Source organism: Lissotriton helveticus, chromosome 6 (genome assembly GCF_964261635.1).
Source record: "Lissotriton helveticus chromosome 6, aLisHel1.1, whole genome shotgun sequence".
Taxonomy (NCBI): Eukaryota; Metazoa; Chordata; class Amphibia; order Caudata; family Salamandridae; genus Lissotriton; species Lissotriton helveticus.
In genome coordinates, this window is record NC_136067.1 from 157,990,446 (window position 1) to 158,003,305 (window position 12,860).

Sequence of the window (12,860 nt, forward strand, 5' to 3'; positions counted from 1 at the left end):
TTCACTGTTAGGCGGGGGCATTTTAAATGAAGTTAGGAACATAATTATCTGCACAAATAGCAGTGTTCAATTCAGTGCATCTCTTCTACTTTTCATAAGGGTGGCTGCAGCTGTCTGGGAATTATGAATTTAATGATGTCATTTAAATGTTACTGTAGATCACGGGTACTCGTAGTACTGCCCGCGGGCCGCCAGCGGCTGGCAAGCCTTCCTTGGCTGCCCGCGGACCTTGCAGACATTGTACCTGTGTTTTAAAAAGAAAAAAATCAAGAGTGTCAGCAAACACCCCGGCAGCAGCGCGGACTCGGAGACACTCTGCTCTACGGGGGCAGGGCGAAACACAACAAAGCCTCATTAACAAGTAAATGGTCTTTTAAAGACCTGTGAAGTACTGGGGTACGGCTGTGTGTGTGCCCGGGAAGCTGGGGTGAGGTGACAGACAGAGGGAGGGAGACCGAGAGAGGGAAACAGATAGAGTGAGTGAGACAGAGGGAGAGAGATGGAGGGAGAGAGACAGAGAGAGAGACGGAGAGCGACACAGACAGACAGGGATAGATAGATACAGAGACAGGGACAGACGGTGGCAGAGACAGGGACGGGCAGGCAGATGGAGGCAGAGACCGACCGAGAGATGGAGAGGGAGACTGGGGGAGGGAGACGGAGGGAGATGGAGGGTGACAGAGACAGAAGGAGATGGAGGGAGACCGAGACAGAGGGAGACTTAGGGAGATAGAGACTTAGGGAGATAGAGGGAGCCAGACAGAGGGAGCCAGAGGGAGCCAGATAGAGGGAGCCAGAGACAGACAGACAGAGGGAGCCAGAGACAGACAGACAGACAGAGGGAGCCAGAGACAGACAGACAGACAGACAGAGGGAGCCAGAGACAGACAGAGGGAGCCAGAGACAGAGGGAGCCAGACAGAGGGAGGGAGACGGAGGGAGAGAGAGAGGGAGGGAGACGGAGGGAGAGAGGGAGGGAGACGGAGGGATGAGAGAGAGGGAGGGAGGGAGGGAGACGGAGGGAGAGAGGGAGGGAGACGGAGGGATGAGAGAGAGGGAGACGGAGGGAGGGAGACGGAGGGAGAGAGGGAGGGAGACGGAGGGATGAGAGAGAGGGAGGGAGGGAGGGAGACGGAGGGATGAGGGAGGGAGACGGAGGGATGAGGGAGGGAGACGGAGGGAGAGAGGGAGGGAGACGGAGGGAGAGAGGGAGGGAGACGGAGGGATGAGAGAGAGGGAGACGGAGGGAGACGGAAGGAGAGAGGGAGGGAGACGGAGGGATGAGAGAGAGGGAGACGGAGGGAGGGAGACGGAGGGAGAGAGGGAGGGAGACGGAGGGATGAGAGAGAGGGAGGGAGGGAGACGGAGGGATGAGGGAGGGGGACGGAGGGAGAGAGGGAGGGAGACGGAGGGATGAGAGAGAGGGAGGGAGGGAGAGAGGGAGGGAGACGGAGGGATGAGAGAGAGGGAGGGAGGGAGACGGAGGGATGAGAGAGAGGGAGGGAGGGAGACCGAGGGAGGGAGGGAGACGGAGGGATGAGAGAGAGGGAGGGAGGGAGACCGAGGGAGGGAGGGAGACGGAGGGATGAGAGAGGGAGGGATGAGAGGGAGAGAGACGGAGGGATGAGAGAGAGGGAGAGAGGGAGGGAGAGGGAGGGAGACGGAGGGAGGGAGGCGGAGGGAGAGAGAGAGGGAGGGAGACGGAGGGATGAGAGAGGGAGGGAGACGGAGGGATGAGAGAGAGGGAGACGGAGGGAGGGAGACGGAGGGAGAGAGGGAGGGAGACGGAGGGATGAGAGAGAGGGAGGGAGAGAGGGAGGGAGGGAGACGGAGGGATGAGGGAGGGAGACGGAGGGATGAGGGAGGGAGACGGAGGGAGAGAGGGAGGGAGACGGAGGGAGAGAGGGAGGGAGACGGAGGGATGAGAGAGAGGGAGACGGAGGGAGACGGAAGGAGAGAGGGAGGGAGACGGAGGGATGAGAGAGAGGGAGACGGAGGGAGGGAGACGGAGGGAGAGAGGGAGGGAGACGGAGGGATGAGAGAGAGGGAGGGAGAGAGGGAGGGAGGGAGGGAGACGGAGGGATGAGGGAGGGAGACGGAGGGAGAGAGGGAGGGAGACGGAGGGATGAGAGAGAGGGAGGGAGGGAGAGAGGGAGGGAGACGGAGGGATGAGAGAGAGGGAGGGAGGGAGACCGAGGGAGGGAGACAGAGGGATGAGAGAGAGGGAGGGAGGGAGACCGAGGGAGGGAGGGAGACGGAGGGATGAGAGAGAGAGAGGGAGGGAGACCGAGGGAGGGAGGGAGACGGAGGGATGAGAGAGGGAGGGATGAGAGGGAGAGAGACGGAGGGATGAGAGAGAGGGAGAGAGGGAGGGAGAGGGAGGGAGACGGAGGGAGGGAGACGGAGAGAGAGAGAGAGGGAGACGGAGGGATGAGAGAGGGAGGGAGACGGAGGGATGAGAGGGAGGGAGACGGAGGGATGAGAGAGGGAGGGAGACGGAGGGATGAGAGGGAGGGAGGGAGACGGAGGGATGAGAGGGAGGGAGGGAGGGAGGGAGACGGAGGGATGAGAGAGAGAGGGAGGGAGACGGAGGGAGGGAGACGGAGGGATGAGAGGGAGGGAGGGAGACGGAGGGATGAGAGGGAGGGAGACGGAGGAATGAGAGAGAGGGAGACGGAGGGATGAGAGAGAGGGAGGGAGACGGAGGGAGGGAGAGAGGGAGGGAGACGGAGGGATGAGACGGAGGGATGAGAGAGAGAGAGGGAGACAGAGGGATGAGAGAGGAAGGGAGGGAGAGCGGGAGGGAGACGGGGGAATGGGAGGGAGGGAGAGGGAGGGAGGGAGGGAGACGGAGGGATGAGAGGGAGGGAGAGAGGGAGGGAGGGAGACGGAGGGATGAGAGGGAGGGAGGGAGGCGGAGGGATGAGAGCGGGAGGGAGACGGAGTGATGAGAGAGGGAGGGATGAGAGAGAGGGAGGGAGATGGAGGGATGAGAGGGAGGGAGAGAGGGAGGGAGGAAGACGGAGGGATGAGAGAGAGGGAGGGAGAGAGAGAGGGAGGGAGACGGAGGGATGAGAGAGAGGGAGGGAGGGAGACGGAGGGATGAGAGAGTGAGGGAGACGGAGAGAGGGAGGGAGGGAGACAGACAGAGTGAGGGAGACAGGGAGAGGGTGAGAGGGAGACAGACAGACAGAGTGAGGGAGACAGAGAGGGAGGGAGAGGGTGAGAGAGAGGGAGACAGAGAGGGAGGGAGAGGGTGAGAGAGAGGGAGACAGAGAGGGAGGGAGAGGGTGAGAGAGAGGGAGACAGGGAGGGAGAGGGTGAGAGAGAGGGAGACAGGGAGGGAGAGGGTGAGAGAGAGATAGAAAGAGGGAGGGAGACAGAGGGAGGGAAACAGAGGGTGGGAGACAGGGAGGGAGACAGAGGGAGGGAGACAGAGGGAGGGGGAGGGAGGCGGAGAGGGAGAAAAACGGGGAGGGAGACGGACGGAGAGAGGGAGAGAGGGAGAGGGAGGGAGACACAGAGAGAGAGAGATAGAAAGAGGGAGGGAGAGAGAGAAAGATGTGTGTATGCCGGGTCTGGTGGCTCAGTGGACGAAGGCGTCTGCTACAGGGGCCTGTGTTCATCCTCATGGTCACAGTTTTTTTTCTTCTAGCCCCGCCCCTCTCCCCCACTGACCCCGCCCCCACTGGTGCGGCCCTCTGCCACAAAGCACACTGTAGGTTTGGCCCCCCAAGAGAAAGTTTGTGAGCACCCATGCTGAAGATACTCTGTCTTGTAGACCCACCGCGTGTGTGTGGGATCCACAAAAGCCAGTGCTTTACATGGGCAGGTGCTGTCCGGTACTGAATGCCTGCACTCCTTTAATTTGAAAGGGAAAGTGCCTGCACTCCTTTGATTTGAAAGTGTAAGTACCTGCACTTCCCCAGTACATTTAATAGGAGAGTACCGGCACTTCTCAGAAGCAAGCGGATACTCTGAATAGTGAGTACCTGCACTTCTATAGTTCCATTTAAAGCACTGAACAAAGTCATCCCCCGTTGCAGAAACATGACATGGGGAGAAGTGGCGTTTATGTCTATACCTTTGTATTATAAGAAAAATCCTTTATTAAAATAGTGAGCTTTTAAACATACGCTTGTCTGCTTTCTGTGCAGAGCACAATTACCCGACTCACACAAGTACGTGGATGTTTCCACATCAGAGTCTTGCTTTGTCCTTCAATGTATAATTTCGGTTCACCATAGATCATGGGTACTCGCAAACCGTATGGTTTGTGGTGTCATCGAGTGTCTCATTGATGCCACCAGGGTGGCGGTTGGGGAGTGTAAGGTGGGCATGCAAGAAGCCTAGCATGTACATCTACTGGCTGATTTGCAAAATGTCAAACCAGAAAACTTAGGATCAATCCTGGCTTCTCCACTTGACCAAATTGTGTGATCCTGGCAATTGTTTAATTTCACTTTGCCTCCTTTTTCTTCATTATCACATATAAGAGGACCTTGAAATACATGACTTCAGGGTATGCGCTCTACAAATCCTTCTCTTGTGTTTCATTTAATGAACTATAATGTTGTTCATGAATAGGCTATTTGGTTTTAGGTTTAAACCTATAATAACTGATCAGACACCACTGAAAGGAAAATAGCCATCACTGGTGTAAACATAAAAACACCAAAAAACACCTTTGCAACCACAAACTAAGTGCCATTAAAGCAAAGGAAAAGATGAGTGAAAGAGACATTTTTATTTCTTCCTGAAGAGGCCAATATAGTGTAACTTTTCTATACAAGGTAGCATCAAGAAAGACTGGGCTACCATTATTCTGCTTGAGTTGTGTTGTTTAGGGATGTCACTAAAACATTGTCTCTTTTTCTTCCTGCTTTTTTCAGTATTGTGGTCTTTGGTCTAAAAATGCAGTGTTTAGAAGCAAGTTTTAGGTCTTATTTAGTTATTTTATAAACCGTAGAGAATCGGGAATCAAAATCATATTTGATATTTTGGCTACATTTGATTTCACTTATAGGTAAAATGGCTGGTTTCATAAGAATCTTTCCTAATATGTACCATCAAATTTAGCCACAGAGAATGGGTGAAATCCTTTGATACATCAGTCCCCTTTTCTAGGGAGTTAGTATTGATTGTAAGTGAATTACCAAACACCCCAAGCTTTAAACATTCAATGCAAGGTGTAGTAACATATATATGTGGAAAGAATGTTGTCACCAAGCATCTGAGATACTGGTGAAAACAAGACCCCAGACGTTTGGTAAACATGGAACGCAGTGTCATTTGGAATGCTGCTGAAAAAAATTCCTACCAAGTTCAATAAAGATTGGAGTGATATTGTTTGTATTTGCAGTAATTCAGCTACATATGTGAAAAAGTTTTATGATGGTCTGTCAAAATCGATACCTGAGCTGAAGTGTAAGAGATCCTTGTCACTTGCTAGATGGTATGCTGAAAGCATTTTTACAATCTTCAGAGTTAATGAAGAATGCTATTGCCTTTGTAGTCCATTCTGGTGCAGTAAAAATGTATCTGAAGCTCATATACCCTGTGCACATGCTATCTATACACATGCACTATCAGTGCAGAAAGGAAAGCAATAATTAAAATTACATTTAAATTCATTAAACACCAGAAAAACACTGTTTCTGTTGTTTTTAATGGTGCGAAAATTTGTAACCACTGATAACTACTTTTTTTTAAGGTTTTGAAAAGAAAAAAAAAACACCAGAATTTACCAAAAATAGAAACTGAAAACAGGAAAGCCATGCAAAACAACCGAAACCACCCAGAGGGTGCACATAACTGAGATGTCTCTAAGTATACTATTGGTATTGTCGGGCGTGTGGGGGAGGGGGGTCGGGGAAGCATGAATGTGTCTAAAATCATGTTTGAAAACTATCACTTAAAAAATGACTTCTCAATGTACTGATACAACCTGATGTACTAAGAAGAAACGGTTGTGTATGTTGATGAAATACAATTTTTGAACTTTTTCGTGACTTTATATTTTTACCCTTTTGGTGCAAGAAGTCTTCATAAATGAAGTGTCGGACACTTTAGTTAATTCTTTTCTTTAACTTCATGTACATAAATGCATGCCTGTTTAACATCTTTCTGAATGTTAGTGCTCAGGCAAGTAAACTGCAGCCCAGTGCTGCTGTTCGCCAGGGCTCGCATGTGAAGGTCAGGAGGGTCGCAAGCGGCTCGGGCGCACTGTGAGTATCACTCAATAGATGTGAGTGAATGTGTCATGCTGGAAGAATTTACTGCCTGTTTGAATGTTGGAAATCGAGGTCAGTGCGCCTTGTGGTTCTACAGAACGCGTTTTTGTTCTAAGCGCTCTGCACTTAAACAAATTGGACTTTCTCTGTAAAAACGGCTGCAAAACACGAACATAAATACCCAAAGGTACCAAAACAAAAAGGTCAAATTGTGCCCTTCCTAAAGGTTGAGGGCCTTATTTAGAGGTGAGAGATGAAGGAAAATCGTCCAATATTGCAAGAAAGTTCTAAATCCAGAGTAGAATTCACCAAATTAGCTTTGCCTTTCTGTCCTTATTTGTCAAGCTCACAAATGTATGTTTTTTGTTTTCCATCCATCCCTTCTAAGTGTACCTATGCAGAGTTACCAAGATACTCACATCATGTGCGCCACCTTCAGCTATTTCTGGCCTTCTGACCACTAGAATTTTGCATTCTGGGATTTGTAATTTTTCTTTTATTTTTCCAGTAAAGCATTGGCTTAAAAAACCTAGTATGCATGGTATATCTAAAAAAGTTTTCCCATCAATGGCCGACCTTGCTCCTTGTTCATAGGGCTCTGCATCAGGAAACTGAAACCGGCCCTGGCAAACTGCTCAGTCAGCTCCCCAGGGGGGAGGGGAGAGGAGGCTAAAGGGGGGGGAGATTTGGTTACATGGGGCAGATATTGCAGCAATGCTGCAAAACTGCCCCCCCAACCACCTCCCTCCCCCCCCCCCCCAGGGGCCCAAAAGCACCTCCCACCCTGGAAGCCCACTGGGAAAATTCCTGGTGCCCGCTACGGCCAGTCCGACCCTGCTTTTCATCAGTCTGGCGCGGGGTGCCTTAGAGCAATGATTTTCTTTTATGCTCCTTCCAGGCATTTGCATTCGGCCAATTTTCTGGCCAAAATACAAAGGCTTCGGCGGTGAGCTGGGGGCAGGTCCTTTTCAGTCTTGGGACCTTCATCATGGAACAAACACCCTTTGGAGCTATGGTGCATTTCAGTTACCGCCCCCCCCCTCCACCTCCTCCCCCCAGCTTTGGAAGAAACTGAAAACATGCCTTTTTAAGCAGGATTAGTGTTCTCTCTTTCAGTCAGTTATCACCGGAGGTGCAAAGCGCCATGACGCTCCTTGGAGTAACAGAGCACTATAAAAAAGCCCTTTACATTACATACGTTACCTGGTGGTGAAGTTTATTGCCGTGCTGGTGTCTGTGCCTCCGCCCTACATTGTCCGAGTAAGGCAGTAAGTATGTACGGTGAAATGCATTTGTAGCTACACAGCAGGTAGAAGTGGCCTTGTGCAAAACTCCTCCACCAGGACTGCCCTGTGTAAGTCCAGAAGGTCAGAGCCATTCTGGATGGTGAGTGTTTACAAATAAGTAGGACTCCTGGTTTTACGATATTTATGTTTTTTGACATGTCCGTCTGTATTTATCCATATTTTGTTGTGCTCATTTTATCTGTATTTATCCATATTTATTTTGTGCTTATTGTAAACAATGAAGCTACAATGGGTCTATCTACACTTTTATGTAACCGACAAATGCTTGGTGCTTAAATGTGTAACAGTCTAGTGTTTCACAGGTCTCGGCCGAGACCCGGAAACACTACCGCACATTGTATCATCTTCTGGCCAGGCGTGGCCAGAAGCCTATAAATAAAAGGACGGAGGTCGCTCGAGGCATCCGGTCCGACCAAGCAGAGCACAAGTCTGGTCTACATTATTTCTGCATGCATGTGTTACCTTACTGGTAGGCCCCTGGTGTAGTGTCGCAGCCCCTCTACACTGGCGACGAAGGTGGTTGTACAAAGCGGTGTGCCCCCTGCAGTGCTGTACGTTCCTGACGGCGTGGCCCCCGACCTGTGAGCGGTGTCCCGTGGGTGTGCCGGTGCAGGAAGAGGTCGAGCGCGTCAGCATTCTGCCGGTAAGCAGCGTGTGCAGAGCTGCATGGTGACCGGCGTGAAGGAGTGGCCGCGAAGGAACTGTGAAGCCGTCTGGTTCGGCGATGCGAGGGCCCAGCCGTTGCCTGCTGGCTGGCGCGCATGCGCAGTAGTACCGCGAGGCCTGCCCCAGCGTCGGAAGACGCGCGAAGAGCCTCAGAGGAGCGTCGAGGGACGCAGCGGTGGCGGTTGTCCGACGGGGAGCGCTGGGCTTCCCCGTGTGAAGTAGAGCGACGCCGGTGAGTCGGCGGGGGAGCTGAGGCTACGCGAGGGTGCAACAAACAAGCACTGGCAAAGGAAATAAAAAAATAAAAAAAAAAGAAGCATAATATCGGAAGATGACTGGCAAAGCAACTGGAAGTCAAAGGGAATGGTATATGGCCACACTGATGTATGCTGCTACCATGGACAATAAGAGTGTGCAATACATGGGGGGAAGGATACCATCGCATGCGCAGAACTGTCCTGGCGCCATTTTGTAAAAGGGGGAAGAGAATAACCAGCCCAGATAGCCACAAAGTTGTCGGTGGTGCAAGATGCAGCAACGGGAGGAGGGGCTCAACAAGCAGCTGCCCCAGCGACAGGGGCAGGACAGGCAGGACCACAGGCGGCAGGCGCAGTGATCCAACAGTCGCTACACTCTCAGATTAATCCAATCCCTCCATTCAGCACACTAGTAGACCCGGGCACGGCGGCGCCACGCTGGGCGGTATGGTTAAGTCGCCTGAATAACTATTTCACAGCCACGAGGGAAAAGGACGACGAGGTGAAAAGGTCTTTGTTATTACACTTTGATGGGGATGAGCTCTACAAGTTATTCCTGCATCTGCCAAACACCGGAGCAGCAACAGACTACAACGCTGCAGTGGTAGCGTTAAACGCCCACTTTGACCCACAGCTGAATCCCCATTATTAAAGGTTCAAATTCAGGCAATTCCGGCAAAGGGATGGAGAGACGATGGATGCGTTTCATGCACGACTGAGAGAGCTGATAAGCACGTGCCCGGACGATGACCAAGAGAAAGAGGTAACTGCACAGTTAATTCAGGGTTGCAAAAACAAACATCTAAGGACCCTAATTTTGAGACAGCCCCGCATAACGCTGGATGAAATATTGCTGCTGGCGAGATCACACGAACTGTCAGATGCGCGTGCCACAGCCATGGAGTCAGTCATCAACCCGTCTACAAGCACTGAAGTAACCGCCAAGACGGAGAGAGTGGATGCGGTGCGGAGCAGTAACCGCGGAGGTAGAGGAAGGTGGCCAACCAGGACACAAAGGCGCGCGCAATGTGGTTCCTGCGGATACGAGGAACACAACAGAGACAGCTGCCCCGCACGTGGAAAAACATGTGATAAATGTGGAGGAAATAATCACTTTGCTAGCGTATGCAGGGGTGGTGCGAGAGGGAATCCACGAGGGCAAGGATCAGCGGGAAGAAGAACACCCACAAAAGCAGTGCGGCAGCTGGCCCTAGAGGACACACGTGATGCCTACCCGTCGAGAGGAAACAGAACACCGTCCCGCCACCCTCAACGGCTGGACGACTCGTCGACCGACGATGAAGACGAATGCTATTATGTATCATTCGTAAGCGAGCTCAAAAGGCGGCGGAGGCCTCAGCCGAAATGTCAGATCCAAATCGACGGGTCCACAGTTACAGGAGTCATAGACACTGGGGCTACAATCAATGTCATGGGTATCCAACATTGCAAGGCGCTGCGACCAAGACCCCAACTGGTGCCGTCTAAGGCTCACATACTCACCTATGGCAGCAAGACTCCATTACCCCTGAGAGGGAGAATGACGGTGCAGGTGAAGGCTGAAGATCAGGAGCTGACGACAACGTTTCATGTAATCGATAAAGAAGCAGACCTGCTAGTAGGCAGCCACACGGCAGAGGACCTTAAACTAATTGCCTTCGCAAATGCTGTCAAAGCTTTCCACACAGAGGAGATCCTGCAACTATTCCCGTCATTATTCCATGGTTTGGGTACTATCAAGAGGCCACCTGTCAAACTACACATTGACAAGGCGATACAACCAATTGCATTAAGACATCGGAGGATACCATTTCACCTTCGACCGGTGGTTGAGCAAGAACTCCTCAAGCTGGAAGAGCAAGGGGTAATAGAAAAGGTGACCGGACCGACACCGTGGGTGTCACCAATGGTGATTGCTGAGAAGCCTCGACAACCTGGCAAGATTCGCATATGCATCGACATGAGGATGCCCAATAAAGCAATCAAGAGGGAGAGACATCTCACACCCACGGTGGATGACATACTAACAGACTTGAATGGAGCGCAATGGTTCTCCAAATTGGACTTAAACGCCGGCTACCATCAACTGAAGCTGGCAGAAGAGAGTCGGTACATAATGACGTTTTCAACGCACTTAGGTTTGAGGAGGTACAAACGACTCAATTTTGGCATCACGTCGGCGGCTACTATAAAAGAGATTCTATCAGGACTGAATGGAGTATTAAATGTCAGCGATGACATACTCATCCACGCTAAAACAAGTGAGGAACACCACAGGAGGCTGAAGGCTACACTCAGGAGGTTGGCAGAGTTTGGTGTCACATTGCATAAAGAGAAGTGTCAATTCTTCAAACAATCAATAGAATTCTTCGGATATGTCTTCGATTCAGAGGGAGTCAAGGTTGATCCACGGAAATCCACCGCCATTAAAAGTGCCCCAGCCCCGACAACCGCATCAGAGGTACGAAGCTTCCTGGGAATGGCCCAATACTGTGCCCGGTTTATCCCACAGCTTGCCACGTTAGCTGAACCGCTGCGGAACCTGACCAAGAAGGAGAATCCATGGAAGTGGTCCCGGGTAGAAGAGGAAGCTTTTGACAAAATAAAGGCAGCGCTGCTAGACAGCACGACGATGGCCTATTTTGACACGGCCCGGCAGACAAATACTAGTGGATGCCAGTCCAGTTGGGCTAGGGGCGCTGCTGACACAACAGTCCGAGCCTGGAGTATGGGTACCATTGGCGTTCGCGAGCAAGGCACTAACTGCGACGGAGGCCAGGTATTCGCAGATTGAGAGAGAGGCGTTGGCCGTGAAGTGGGCCTGCAATCATTTCCATCTATATATCACCGGGCAGCCTTTCAGAATGGTCACAGATCATCAGCCTCTAGTACCTTTGTTCAAAGGTACCACCCCACACCCGCCGATGCGGATTGAAAGATGGGCCATTCAGGTCCAGCACTATCAAATGGACTTAGTCTACAGACCAGGAGCAAAAAACCCGGCGGATTTTCAGTCACGTCATCCCCCGGTGGAAGGAAGTGAGAATCCTGATCAGGAATCACGGACCGAAGAATTCATAGATATGGTAGCCCAACTGTCGTGCCCCCAAGCTATAGCACCAGAGGACATCGTAGCCCAATATGGGGATGACGCTGTCATCATGAGTCAATGTGGCCATAGATTCTGGATCCTGGGAGAACTTCCTGCGTCACGTGAGTGATTGGGATGAAGCCGACCGGATTCGCCTGTCCCAGTTTTGGAAGGTATGCCATGAGCTCAGCAGGGCCAGCAACGGGCTCATACTTCGGGGATCGAGAGTAGTGATTCCCCTCGCTCTCCAGGACAAGGCAACCTCACTAGCTCACGAGGGACACCAAGGCACACAGCGCATGAAGGCAAGAATGAGGGGAAAAGTGTGGTTCTGTAGTAGGGGATCTCTGTGTATAGTCATAATCTAGTGAATAGTCCCGCCCATATGCGTGGACCCCGGAGCAATCAAAAATAATCTCTTACAGTGTCAAAAAATGCAGAAATGCATAGACACTTAAGAGAGAATTTAAAGACCGATAATGCAGCCAAAAAGGCTACACTGTCCAGTACTTCAACTAGAAATTCCACCACAAAATAGCAAACGCCTGTACAGATTTCCCTTGCTTAACAGCAAAATCCCTCAGGAATGATAGAGAGAAGAACCTGGACAGACAAGCCCCATAGGCTGCCATTATGTGGCTTAAATGGGATACTGTGCCTTTAAGGAACCTTCCAGAACCTTCTCCCAGTATCCCAGAATGCATAGCAGGTCCAACTTAGTTTCAGTTCTTTTTTCCGGCTCCTGCAAGCAGGACCCTGGAGCATTGAGCTCTCCCTTTTCAAGGGTTTTGTTGGTGTTTTTACACTAAATTCGATTTTTGGTGCTTTCAAAGTACTTTAGTGACTTTCTTCTTGGGTTCCTGCACTCTTTTATTGTCCATAATGCCAGCATTATTTGACAAATGCCCGGAGTGCTCCAGGAAGAAGGCCAAGTCAGACCCCCATGAGGTCTGTATCCTCTGCCTTCCCTCTTCCCACATCCCTGAGGAGTGTGTGATCTGTAGAGGCTTCTCTGGAAGGACCCTGAAGGACAGGCGTAAAATCAGACTTCAGGGACTTGAAGAAAGAAGATTGAAGGCACGAGGTGGGTCAGGAGGGGCTCCTTCTGCCCATGCTGAGGCCTCTGGGGGGCTCCCCAGGGGCAGGAAGTCCAGCCCGCGCCCAAGATCTCCGTCTGGGTCAGTTGCGCTGACCACGACGTCGAGGGGAAGGTCCACGGCCAGTTCCCGGTCTCCCCAGGGCTCTGGGTTGAGAAAACGTCGCCCGTCGACGTCGAGGGACGTGTTCCGGCCGCCGTCAAAGCCGGT

At 51.6% G+C, this 12,860-nt stretch overlaps 1 protein-coding gene across 5 annotated transcripts in view; it reads left to right on the plus strand.

The window, feature by feature from the left end:
- LOC144762368 (epoxide hydrolase 1-like) overlaps window positions 1–12,860 on the plus strand; it is a 294,492-nt gene that overhangs the window by 101,926 nt on the left and 179,706 nt on the right. The window lies entirely within an intron of this gene.